Genomic DNA, 13181 nt, shown 5'->3' with positions numbered 1-13181 from the left:
TCCGCTGCTTATAAATTATAATGACTCGATTATTTATCCAAAGTTATTACCTTATTTATTTCTTTGTTTTATTTTAATTTCTTTTAAAAAAAAATACACCATCGCTTTGAAAATCGGGGTGTTACAGTTAATTGTAATATTTTGATGATTGTGATGCTTAATCCAATCAAAGAAACCGAATTCACATAGGATCGATTACACTTGTTTGATCAATTTTATTGAATATTGATAGCCATAAGAAAAATTGCATGGCTTAGAATTAGTGGCATTGGGCAAATCACCTTTTGAAACTTCAGAGTTAGTGCAAATTTAGAGGCATCATTTGGAGTGTGTTGCACCATTTTGATCAACGAATTATAAGCTTTGAATTTATGATTTGATTAATCTCTTCAGAGTTAATTTTACGTTGATATGAACTCTTCATAGGCATGCGGAGTTTGTGCTCATCACATACTTACAAGGACTTCAAGGACATGCTTCAAATTATGTCTTCAGATAGTCTTCATACTAAGTTTCAGAGTCATTCTTCAGACCCAAACATCAGACTCAAACTTCAGATCCAGATATTAGACCCAGGCATTAGAGGAATATTCATAACCTTCGGAGGCACGCAACTTTCAGAGGCATATGTTTAGAGGTAAACACATATATTTTGTGTTCCTCTAATCTCAAAAATTGGTCCCTTCCTCTGGTCCTTTTGTATGGTGACTTTCTTCCTCTGGTCCTTTACTTGCTTCCTCTAATACCTTATTTTCCAACTTTTGCATACTTAATAAAGCCATTAATTCAAAGTTATTGTTCTCATAAAATACTTTTGTTAATATCAACACTATAAGTGGAAAACCAACTTGGTTCCAACAAAGATGAATTTGAATAAACTACAAATAATTCTTGAGAAAGAAGCTCTAACTGAAAAAGAACATCATGAAATTCTTGTTCAAGAGACGACTGTTGCAGCTGAAGCAACTATACCACCACCCAAATTTAAAAGAACAAAGTATGTACTTACAAAAGGCCAAGAATGAGAGGAGGCAAAATCAGGCAATATGTATCTAAGAAGAGTACAAGTCACGAAGAAAATGCACACAGGTGAAGGAGAGGATGATATAATTTTTGAACCACTTGGTCAAGTGACTCAAAAAAGGAAAAGAGACATAAAATGTCATTTCACCACCTAAGATTTCCACATCAAAGGTAGCTCTTCCTCCAACTCAAAGAATCGTGAAGGAGAAGACTTGTGTGTCGAGGTGGTGGAGAACAAAGATGCCACTATAAGGGTCATCAGCTAGAAATGAAATTCAATTGAAAGATGATTCAGATGATGCAACGGGTGTTGAAACTAGAAGGGATACAACCCCTAAATGGTGCTGCAGCTTGTTGTAGCATTATATAGGGTAATAAGTTCTTGGAATTTTGCATTCTTACTTTGGATGTTTATTTTTGTTTAGATGTTTTGATTGTAATTAGTTACCAAACCATTCTTCAAACTAGTAGTATGTACAGTCTTCCAAGTATTTACATTACAATTTTGAAAAAGAGATGGTTTAGTTTAGTTTAAGGAGTATTTTGAATAATGCGTGTTAGAATAATTAGCTTACTATTGCTAGTTTGCATGCGTTGTGATTTAGTAGGCTGAATGACTTGAAACTATTGAAATCTAGGGCGGATGACCGAGAAAATCCATTGATTTTGAGAATAATAGTTATGTCTTTAAGGGAACGTTGAGGCATTAGAAGACCAATAAACTTAAATAAGTAAGTTGGAAATTATTTGTGATTAATCATTATCATTATAAATTTTTTAATGAGAGGTAGTTAAGAAGAAAAAAAATATATATAAAATGAAAATGAAAAATAATAAATGTGACATTCTATTATTGAGTAGTAATTGGGTGATAATCAAAACATGCCTCATATCGAAAGGTGAAGTAGGAAAAAAGAAAGAAAAAAAAGGAATAAAAATTCATGATAATAAGAAAGTACCTCCTGTTCCAATTGGTGTGGATTGTTGAGTTCTCTTTTGTTAAAGGTTAAGTACAAATAAGTAAGTTCTTGACTGTTTAGTTGACTTGAGTCTTTTAATACTAATGCTGAAACTTAGGGATGTAACTTAACACACACCCTAAGATTATGTGGGTATGATCAAAGTTTTTCCAATTTTTTTAACTTGTTCCAGTCTGATACCAATTTTGTAGGGATTTCTTTTCTAAACCAGTTGTTTATTAGTTCAGAGTTCTGATGTGTTTAGCAGTTTTCTTTTGAAATTACTGGAGGACAAGTAATAATTTAAGTTTGTAGGTGTTATAACTCTTAGAAATAAGAGCTATTTACCAAATTTGAATTAGGATTTCCTTATTCTTTGAGTAAAGGTTATTACAATTTTAGCTTTAAATTTAATTTAGAAGAAAATGATGTTTGGTATGTGATTTTGTAGGTGAAAAGTAGTGGATGTGTCATAGAATCATAATGCTATCGAACATAGTCTAGAAGCTTAAGGGTACCCCCTCCCCCCAGTACTATAGGATGTGCCAATAGGAAGGCAGCTGGGCTAACTCTTCTTTATTGGACTAAAAAACACTTTTGAGCTAAAAGACAAGAGTGGAGGTACATGAAAGAGAGAAGGAATACAATTTTCCTATAAATTGGTGACAAACACTGAAATCGGAGAAGATAATATAAGACCTAAAAATCATAACTCTATCCTTCATTTCCATTTTCTATGACCTAGTACTGGGGATTAATGAAGCTAAACTTGAAGTTAAGAATTAATGAAATATTAAATGATATTTATGGTTTAATCGATTTAAAGCATGATAGCATTTATTTATTCAAGCGTATTTAATGTTATATATCTTTACATCTAAACTTGATCACCTTACATGTAATGTTAGTTTTTGAACTTGATCACCTTATATTTATACTACTTTTGTTTTTGTTGTCTATACTTTCACACTTTCCTTTTATTGCAACAGTGTTGATGAGTTATATGTCGCGGTCATTGATTAATATATCCTTAATACACAAATATGTAAGTGTTCTTCTAAATGGTATCGAGATATGGATATTGTTAATCACGGTTATGATGTATAGCCTTTATGAACAGTAGACGCATATATGGGATCACTACGCCAGAAATGACATTTAACAGCGCCCATTTTACAGCGCTTTCTAAACACAAGCGCTGTTGTAATTATATTTTAAAAATAACGGAACCTATTACAGCGCTTTTTATGTAAAGCGCTGTAAAACAAGCGCTGTAGTAGGTCATATAACGTTTGCGCATCACGTTATAAGGAGTTTACAGCGCTTGTCAAAAAAGCGCTGTAAACGGAAGCGCTTTCGCGAATCAGTTACAGCGCTTTTTTCACAAGCGCTGTAAAACACATGCGCTTTCATTGAATTTAACTACCTATTACAGCGCTTTTTTCACAAGCGCTGTAAAACACATGCGCTTTCATTGAATTTAACTACCTATTACAGCGCGTTTTTCACAAGCGCTGTAAAATACATCTTTCAAATAATTATATACGTTGGAAACCCTCATATCCTCTACATCTTTCAAATAATTATATACGTTGCGAACCCTAATATCCTCTACGTACTGTGCGGCCATCTACGTTGTCTAAGGTATTTTTTACACATGATCTGTTCTGTTTTGAAATTGTCAAAAATTGTCAAAAACTCATACCACATGATCTGTTCTGTTTTGAAATTGTCAAAAATTGTCAAAAACTCATACCACATGATCTGTTCTGTTTTGAAATTGTCAAAAATTGTCAAAAACTCATACCACATGATCTGTTCTGTTTTGAAATTTTTAGTTGATATTGGTTTCTTTTTGAAACTTGTTGATATGTTTTGAAAGCTTATTATTTTTGTTACTGCATTTATATAGGTGGTATAATATGGATAGGAAATGGATTTCAGCCAATCGATTGTCAAAAGAGTATGAAATTGGAGTGAAGGAGTTTGTTGAGTTTGCAGTGAAGAATGCAAAAGATCCAAATAGAGTAGTTTGTCCTTGTTTAAAATGTTGTTTTGGAAAACGTGTTAGAGAAGATGAATTAGAAGGACATCTAGTATGTAATGGAATTGATCAAAGCTACACATGTTGGATAAGACATGGTGAGAAAAAAAAAGGAAACATTAATTTTGAGAATAGTTCTACATATGCTTCAACTGATTTCGATACAGATACATATGAGCCGGACCGAGTTGATGAGATTGCAAAAGCAGTTGAAGAAGATCTTCGAGATTGTCCTAAAATGTTTGAAAGTTTGTTGAGTGATGCAGAGAAAGAATTATATAATGGTTGTACTAAATTCACAAGACTGTCAGCGATATTAAAGTTGTACAACTTAAAAGCGAGTAATGGATGGTCTGATAAAAGCTTTACAGAATTATTAACACTCATAAAAGATATGTTGCCAGATGATAATGAACTTCCCAGTCGAACCTACGAGGCTAAACGGATTTTGTGTTCTATTGGAATGAGTTACGAAAGGATTCATGCGTGTCCTAACGATTGCATTTTATTTCGAAACGAATATGAACTACTTAAGGCGTGTCCGAAATGCAATGTCTCTCGATATAAGAAGAAAGAATCTACTCCAGCAAAAGTCGTGTGGTATTTTCCTATAATACCAAGATTTAGGCGCATGTATCGCAGTGAAGAAGATTCAAAACACTTGACATGGCATGCAGATGAAAGAATTAGAGATGGAATGTTTCGACACCCTGCAGATTCCCCACAATGGGCAAAAATTGATCACGAGTATCCTGAATTCGGGATAGAGTCAAGAAATCTAAGACTTGCACTTTCTACTGATGGAATGAATCCACATGGTCTTCAAAGCATCTCACATAGCACGTGGCCTGTGATTTTGGTAATATATAACCTACCTCCATGGTTATGTATGAAGCGTAAGTTTATGATGTTGTCTCTGTTAATTTCTGGACCCAAACAACCGGGGAATGATATCGACGTATACTTGACTCCTCTAATCGAAAATTTAAAAAGTATGTGGGAGACAGGTGTGGAAGTTTATGATGGGTATAAGAAAGAATGTTTCAATTTGAGGGCTATGTTGTTCGGCACAATTAATGATTTTCCAGCATATGGTAATTTATCAGGATATAGCATTAAAGGTCAGTGTGCATGTCCTATATGTGAAGAGAGTACAAATTGGATGCGGTTGAAACATTGTAAGAAGAATGTGTTTCTTGGACATCGTAGATTTTTACCTTATAGTCATCAGTATCGTGGGTGGAGAAATGCATTCAATGGAAAATCAGAGGAAGGTAAAGCTCCTTTAGCACCGACTGGATATCAAATACTTGAAAAAGTACAAGGTTTGACCAATAAATTTGGCAAACCTTTTGCGGGAGAGCTGGTGAAAACTGGGTGGAAGAAAAAGTCAATTTTCTTTGAATTGCCATATTGGAAGTCATTGTATGTAAGACATTTCCTCGATGTGATGCATATTGAGAAAAATGTATTTGAAAGTGTTATTGGTACGTTACTCAATGTTCCAGGAAAGTCTAAAGATGGCGTCAATGCAAGATTGGACTTGGTCGATATGGGAATAAGAAATGAACTGGCTCCAGTAAAGAAAGGAAATCGCACATATCTACCTCCAGCCGCTCATACTCTATCTAGAAAGGAAAAAATTGTTTTATGTAAATTTCTACACGAAGTTAAAGTTCCAGAAGGATACTCTTCGAACATTAAAAATTTGGTTTGTATGAAAGACCTCAAGTTAAAAGGTTTGAAGACCCATGATTGTCATATTATAATGGAGCATTTGCTACCAATAGGTATACGTTCCATTTTACCTGAAAAAGTTCGACTAGCCTTAACTAGATTATGTTTCTTCTTCAGGGAAATTTGTAGTAAAGTGATCGACCCTCAGAAATTACCGACATTGCAGAGGGAAATTGTTGTTACTTTGTGTGAGCTTGAAATGTATTTCCCACCATCGTTTTTTGATATAATGGTTCACCTTACTGTTCATCTGGTTAAGGAGACACAACTTTGTGGGCCAGCTTATATGAGATGGATGTATCCGATAGAACGATATATGAAAATATTAAAAGGGTACGTAAAAAGTAGAAGTCGACCAGAAGGTTGTATTGCTGAACGATACATTGTTGAAGAGGCTGCTGAATTTTGTACTGAATATCTGTCCAATGTTGAATCCATAGGGCTTCCCATGTCTCGTCATTCGGGAAGACTATCAGGAGAAGGGATAACTGGAAGGAGACTACTGACTATATCAAGGACAGAATGGGAGCAGGCACAATTGTATGTTCTGCACAATGATGATGAGGTTCAACCGTATGTTACAATACACATTGATCAGTTATCTCGTTTGAACATGAATAGGAATCAAAATTGGATAACTCGAGAGCACAATCGAAGTTTTGTAACATGGTTAAAAAATCACATAATGTCAAAATTTGATATAGACCCCGGATCAATTTCAAATAGATTGAGGTGGCTAGCAAATGGTCCGAGCTTACATGTCTTTTCTTACACTGGTTATGTTATTAACGGCTACACATTTTATACCAAAGAACAAGATGATCAGACCACTATGCAAAATAGTGGAGTCACTCTCGTAGCTGAAGCGATGCATGTCTCAAGTGCAAAAGACAAAAACCCAATATATGCAAATCTATCATATTTTGGGGTTATCGAGCGCATATGGGAGTTAGACTACACAATGTTTCGTGTTCCCATATTTGGTTGCAAGTGGGTCGATAATAATAATGGCGTTCGGATTGATGAGTCAGGATTCTTGCTTGTCGATTTTAATAGGGTGGGATACAAAGACGAGCCTTTTATTTTAGCGTCGCAAGCTCAACAAGTGTTTTATGTCACTGATCCTTCTAATGATAAATGGTCTGTTGTCCTATCGACCAATAAAATAAGTGATGATAACAATAATGATGAAGATGTTGGTAATGATCTTTTATTTGCAACATCACAACAACCACATGAAATTGATTCAACTGATGATGGTTTATATCTTAGAGATGATCATGATGAGGGAATTTGGATTAATCCATCGTTTCGTATTGTAAATGGACAAACAAATGTGAATGTCACCAGGAAAAGAAGAAGGGCATCTTAATGTATATATATGTTTAATTGTTTTATATAAGCTATGCATGTAATCTGAACTGTGTTATTGTAAATATGCATGTAATCTGAATTGAGTGTTTTATACTAAGTTCTGATTAATTTATTTTCTGATTAATTTATTTTCTGCTTATATTTAGCTTGATTTGAGTGTTTTATACCAAGTTCATGTAACAATGAGTGTTTTATATTTAGCTTGATTTACATGAACTGAACTGAATATAAATTAGTAATTTACATGAACTGAACTGAACTGAATAGAGAGATTCTCTTTTGCTCAGTGCATATATATATATAGATTCTTCAGAATACTCATTTCTAATAATTCATCATCTCCTAAAGTATTGTGATAAAGACAATGATAACAATATTTTTAATCCAATAAACAATGATAAAAATGTTTTTAATGTCATCCCAACCCAAATAAACCAAACACAAAAATAAAATAAAGAGACATTTTACAGCGCTTATCTTAAAAAGCGCTGTAAAAGATCCTTTTAAAAATAAAATAATGAGTGTTTTATACCTTTTACAGCGCTTTTCACACAAAGCGCTGTAAACGACTCTTTTGAAAGTGAGTAAAAAAGACATTTTACAGCGCTTATTTGACAAAGCGCTGTAAAAAAGCTTTAAAAATAATATTCATCAGACACCTAATTTCTTCAAACACCTTGTACGCATCATGGGAATCCAAAAAACATCAGACACAAACCCATTTCTTCAAACACCTTGTACGCATCATGGGAATCCAAAAAACATCAGACACAAACCCATTTCTTCAAACACCTTGTACGCATCATGGGAATCCCCAAAAACACCAGACACAAACCCATTTTTCGCAACATGGCAATGATCCTGAATACCAATTAAGTTTCGATTTAAGAAGGAAAGAGAATGTAAAGAGATAAAAAGGGTGTTGAGGTGGAGATTGAATTGTGAAAGAGTAAGCTTTGATGTTTGTGAAGAAGATGCATAAAAGGAGAAGAGTTTGGTGAAGAGGAAGGGATTTTTGTGGTGACCAGTTACTACTATGTGGGTTTTGCATGCATGTTGAGCTTGTTTAAAAAATAACATAACATAACAAAACACAAAAACAATAAGGCCTTTTACAGCGCTTATTTGGAAAAAGCGCTGTAAAAGAGCCTTTTAAAATTAACATAAAGAGACATTTTAGAGCGCTTATGTGGAAAAGCGCTGTAAAAGGCTTTAAAAAACATTCATATAACATAATAACACACGGAGGTCTTTTACAGCGCTTATTTGGGAAAAGCGCTGTAAAAGAGCCTCTTAAAATTAACATAAAGAGACATTTTAGAGCGCTTATGTGTAAAAGCGCTGTAAAAGGCATTCAAATAACATAATAACACACGGAGGTCTTTTACAGCGCTTATTTGAAAAAAGCGCTGTAAAAGAGCCTTTTAAAAATTTAACTAAAGAAGCCTTTTAGAGCGCTTATGTGTGAAAGCGCTGTAAAAGGCATTCATATAACATAATAACACACGGAGGTCTTTTACAGCGCTTATTTGAAAAAAGCGCTGTAAAAGAGCCTTTTAAAAATTTAACTAAAGAAGCCTTTTAGAGCGCTTATGTGTGAAAGCGCTGTAAAAGGCATTCATATAACATAATAACACACGGAGGTCTTTTACAGCGCTTATTTGAAAAAAGCGCTGTAAAAGGCATTCAAATAACATAATAACACACGGAGGTCTTTTACAGCGCTTATTTGAAAAAAGCGCTGTAAAAGGCATTCAAATAACATAATAACACACGGAGGTCTTTTACAGCGCTTATTTGAAAAAAGCGCTGTAAAAGAGCCTTTTAAAAATTTAACTAAAGAAGCCTTTTAGAGCGCTTTACAAAATAAGCGCTGTAAAAGGCTTATAAAAAGCGCTGTAAAAGTGTTACGTATATATAACAGTTACCTCTTCAGTTTCCTCTTCATTACGTAACCTTCATCTCAACCTTCATTTCTTCTCTTCTTTTGCAAACCCTATCATCCCGTCCTTTACGAACCTTATTTCCACGATCATCTCCTTCATTTCGAACCTTATTTCCATCCAAGATCATCTCTCCCATTTCACACAATATATTTTCATTGAAATACGTAACCCTCATTACGTATTTCTTCAAACCGTATTTCTGTGAACCATATTTCTGTGAACTTTCTGCAAACCCTCTTTTCTTTGCATTTCGTCTTTCTTCGAACCATCATTATTCAGGTATTGATGTTATTAAATTTTTGTAATCATTAGAATGCATGTTGAGCTTTTTTAAGATATACTGATACATGTTGAGTTTGTTTATAATAATGCATGATCCATGTTGAGCTTGTTGATGTTATACTAAAGTGCATGTTGAACTTGTTGTAGTTAAATGGATACAAACAAAGATTTAGAAGTTCAAAATGAAGAAGTTGGCACCTCTAAGACTTACGAAAAAGAAGTCAAACGTGGTGCAACTATCATGCAAAGGGTGATTAAAGCACGGAGCAGTGGCATTAAATTTGAGGTATACTATATATACTCTGTTTGCTGTGTGTTTTTTTATCTTTTTTTAGGGTTTAGGGCATGTACTTACTATATGAGTTTATTAGGTTGGCTGGAACGAGAGTGGTCAGCCAGTTGACCCCAACAGCTCCATGTTTGTAAGCTACATTGGGGCTGTTGTTCGTCAAAATGTCCCAATAACAATAGACAACTGGAGAGATAAGGCGTTGAAGGATGCCAAAGATATCATCTGGAATGACATTCAAGTAAATATTTTGATCTACTCTTTTGTCATTTATAATTTTTTTTCTGTAAAATACATTACTTATAATTGTTTTCATTGCAGACCACTTTTGTTCTTGATGAGGAACGAAAGTCATATGTTTTGAGAGTTGCTGGGAAAATCCATCGTGGATTTAGATCCCATCTCTCAAATTTCTATCTAAAAGATAGAGAAGGAAACACAAATGCTGAACCTCCAAAGATATATCAACATTATATATCAAAGGATGAATGGAGTGCATTTGTTTCCAAACGTTCTGACCCGGCGTTTGTCGTAAGTGATTAATTTATTAGCATTTGTGTTTTATTATTCATATTCGTAGCGTATTTTAAATTTTTACACAATTGCTATTTTTTTTTTATATAGAATATTAGTAAGGCAAATCGCGAACGGGCAAGCAACCCAAAACACCCATACAAGAAATCACGTATGGGATATGCACGCCTTGAACAAAAAATTGTAAGTAATTAAACATCACTTGTAATTTGTATTATAAACTATAGTGTGTAACTAATTTGTATTATTTTGTTTATGATTTTAACGAATAGAGAAAAGACACCCAAGCCGATCAACCCTTGGGTCGTCATATCTTATGGAAGGAAGCGCGTGTTAACAAAGAAGGAGTGGTTGATAATGAAAATGTCAAGAAAGTTGTAGAACTTTGTGTAAGTATATTATCACTTTAATATTTTTTAATATTGTATTTTAAAAATGCTATTGAACTTATCTTTTTAATGTTACATGTATTTTAGGAAACTATTGAACAAAGTTCTGAAACTCAAGAGGGCAACAAGGATACGTGCAGGGACATTCTTGGGAAAGTGTTTAATGTCCCTGAGTATTCCGGTCGAGTGAGGGGGAAAGGATTTGGCGTAACTCCCAAAAGCTTTTTTCCTCAAGAGAAGCGCCAAAAACCTTCCAACGAGGAAGTATTAGAGAAGCTCAGAATCTTATCGGAGCAAGTGGCACTCTTGGTGAATACGAATAAAGACAAGCAACTTCCGGTTCAGCTCCAACCTGAAATACAAATGGAGAGTGAAACCGGGAGTTGCAACGTCGGTTTGAAGAGTATTCCCGAGGTAATTAATTACTTACTACTTACTTGCTTATGTAATTACTTATGTATTAAACAAACTTATATATTAACTGTACTTATGTTTTAACTATTGATGTAGGGTGTCACTACATGTGTCCTATACTTGTCCTCGCCGACTCAACGGAAGGTGGGAAAAGGAATATTGCACAATACTTCGGGAGAAGTATTGCACAATATTCCGATCCCCGCGGGCCATGTCAAAGTATCGCCTACGGTTGCTTTCGAACCAACTGCACCGTTGCCCATACCGGACAACGATGGAGATATGAAGTTCTTAAGCGACGCTATTGGCAGTTACGTGGCATGGCCCACACACCTTGTTGCCCTCGAAAAAAAGATTCCCAAGGACAAATCAGTTACATCTCCCGAAAAGGTTTGTCACATTTATTGCCTAAGGTTTTTTATTTTTTCAGATTCAATAAACTAACATTTTACCTCATTTTTGTAGGTCCAAATAAATAAACCACCCCTACAGCCAAAAAAAGGCAGCAGACCTCAAAAATTGGAGGTTAATAGGGCTGCCAAACTACAAAGGCTGGAGGGTAATAAAGCTGCAAAACTTGCAGCAACAAAAAATCTGGATCGGGGAAAATCGGTCGCTGCTGCTGCTGCTCCTAATAAAAGTCAGCCACGCCTTGGTAAATACGGGGCGTGTCTTGACATCCAAATAAAAAGGAACATGGGCAGCAGCATATAATATGTTCAATTTTTATATTGCAGTACTTTGCCAATTCCAGTCCATCATATTCTGAGGAAGATCTGATGGAATTAAAGGAAGAATGGTGTCAGTACGTGCTTGACATGAAAATTATTTGATTTTCTGGGAAATAGCTTGCTGCTGGGCAAGGGATCTGAATATTATATGGTAGCTAGTGCATATAATGTATATTCTGTTAGTTATTATATGTAAATGATCATAGGACACAATATATGCATATAATGTATTATAGTTATTATTGCTGTAAATGATCATAGTTATTATATGCATATAATGGATCTGTTAGTTATTATATAATGGATCTGAATGTAGGTAATTAGGTTGTAAATTAGGTTGTATATATGTATCTGAATGTAGTTACTTAGGTTGTAAATTACAGAGTTACATATATGTTAAAAAAGTTACAGAGTTCTGATTTATGTTCTATTGATTGTGTGAACTGATTGTCTATAATATGTTATGTTCTACTGATTGTGAAGTGATTTTGGATCAAAAATAATTTTGGGTAAAATGATAAAAGACAACGCTTTTTAAAAAAAGTGCCATAAAAAGCTAAAAAGCATTTTTCATTTCAAATAATTAATTTTTTGGATCAAAAATAATTTTGGGTACAAAGATAAAAGACAGCGCTTTTTAAAAAAAGTGCCATAAAAAGCTAAAAAGCACTTTTCATTTCAAATAATTAATTTACAGCGTTTAAAAAAAAAAAACACACACATTTTACAGCGCTTTTTTTAAAAAGCGTTGTAAAATGTTGTTCTAAAGCGCTTTAATGGTGCACCTTCTACAGCTCTTTCGTGAGAAAGCGCTGTAATATGTACAAGAAAAGCGCTGTAAAATGCAGATCCATAATATGAAATTATGGGTGGGCATTTTACAGCGCTTTTTCGAGAAAGCGCTGTAATATGCACCCCGTCATATGAGTTATGGGTGTGCATATTACAGCGCTTTCTCGAAAAAGCGCTGTAATATGCCCACCCATAATTTCATATATGGGTGTACATATTACAGCGCTTTCTCGAAAAAGCGCTGTAATATGCCCACCCATAATTTCATATATGGGTGTGCATATTACAGCGCTTTTTGTGAAGAAGCGCTGTAAAATGTGCATAACAAGCGCGCGTTGTATTTACATGTTTTATAGCGCTTTTATAAAAGCGCTGTTGTATCATTTACAACGCTCGTTTTCACAGCGCTTATTTTTTTGAAAAAACGCTGTAAATGGCTTAAAAAAAGCGCTGTAAAAGCCGTTTTTTCGCGTAGTGGATGTGTTTTCCAAATGGTATCAATGTTGATTATAGTTATTATTTCCTACTTGCATGCTTTAGTTAAGTTTGTGATATGATGGCTAATGATCAAAGATATGGCTAAATGTTTGTATTTTATGATGATAAATGATTAAAGTTGATGATGTGATTAATTGTAATGTGCTAAATAATAATAAGTAAATGCCTG

General features: G+C 34.3%; 1 non-coding gene across 1 annotated transcript; it reads right to left on the bottom strand.

Moving 5' to 3' along the window:
• Positions 1-12645: 12645 nt before the first annotated feature.
• LOC113784987 (small nucleolar RNA SNORA69) lies at positions 12646-12775 on the bottom strand. The gene has a single exon (XR_003471148.1). It is a non-coding gene; the product is annotated as a small nucleolar RNA SNORA69 (small nucleolar RNA).
• Between the last annotated feature and the right edge of the window lie 406 nt (positions 12776-13181).

Source organism: Cicer arietinum, chromosome 4, assembly GCF_000331145.2.
Source record: "Cicer arietinum cultivar CDC Frontier isolate Library 1 chromosome 4, Cicar.CDCFrontier_v2.0, whole genome shotgun sequence".
In the NCBI taxonomy this organism is placed as follows: domain Eukaryota; kingdom Viridiplantae; phylum Streptophyta; class Magnoliopsida; order Fabales; family Fabaceae; genus Cicer; species Cicer arietinum.
This window is presented reverse-complemented; position numbering and strand designations above follow the sequence as displayed.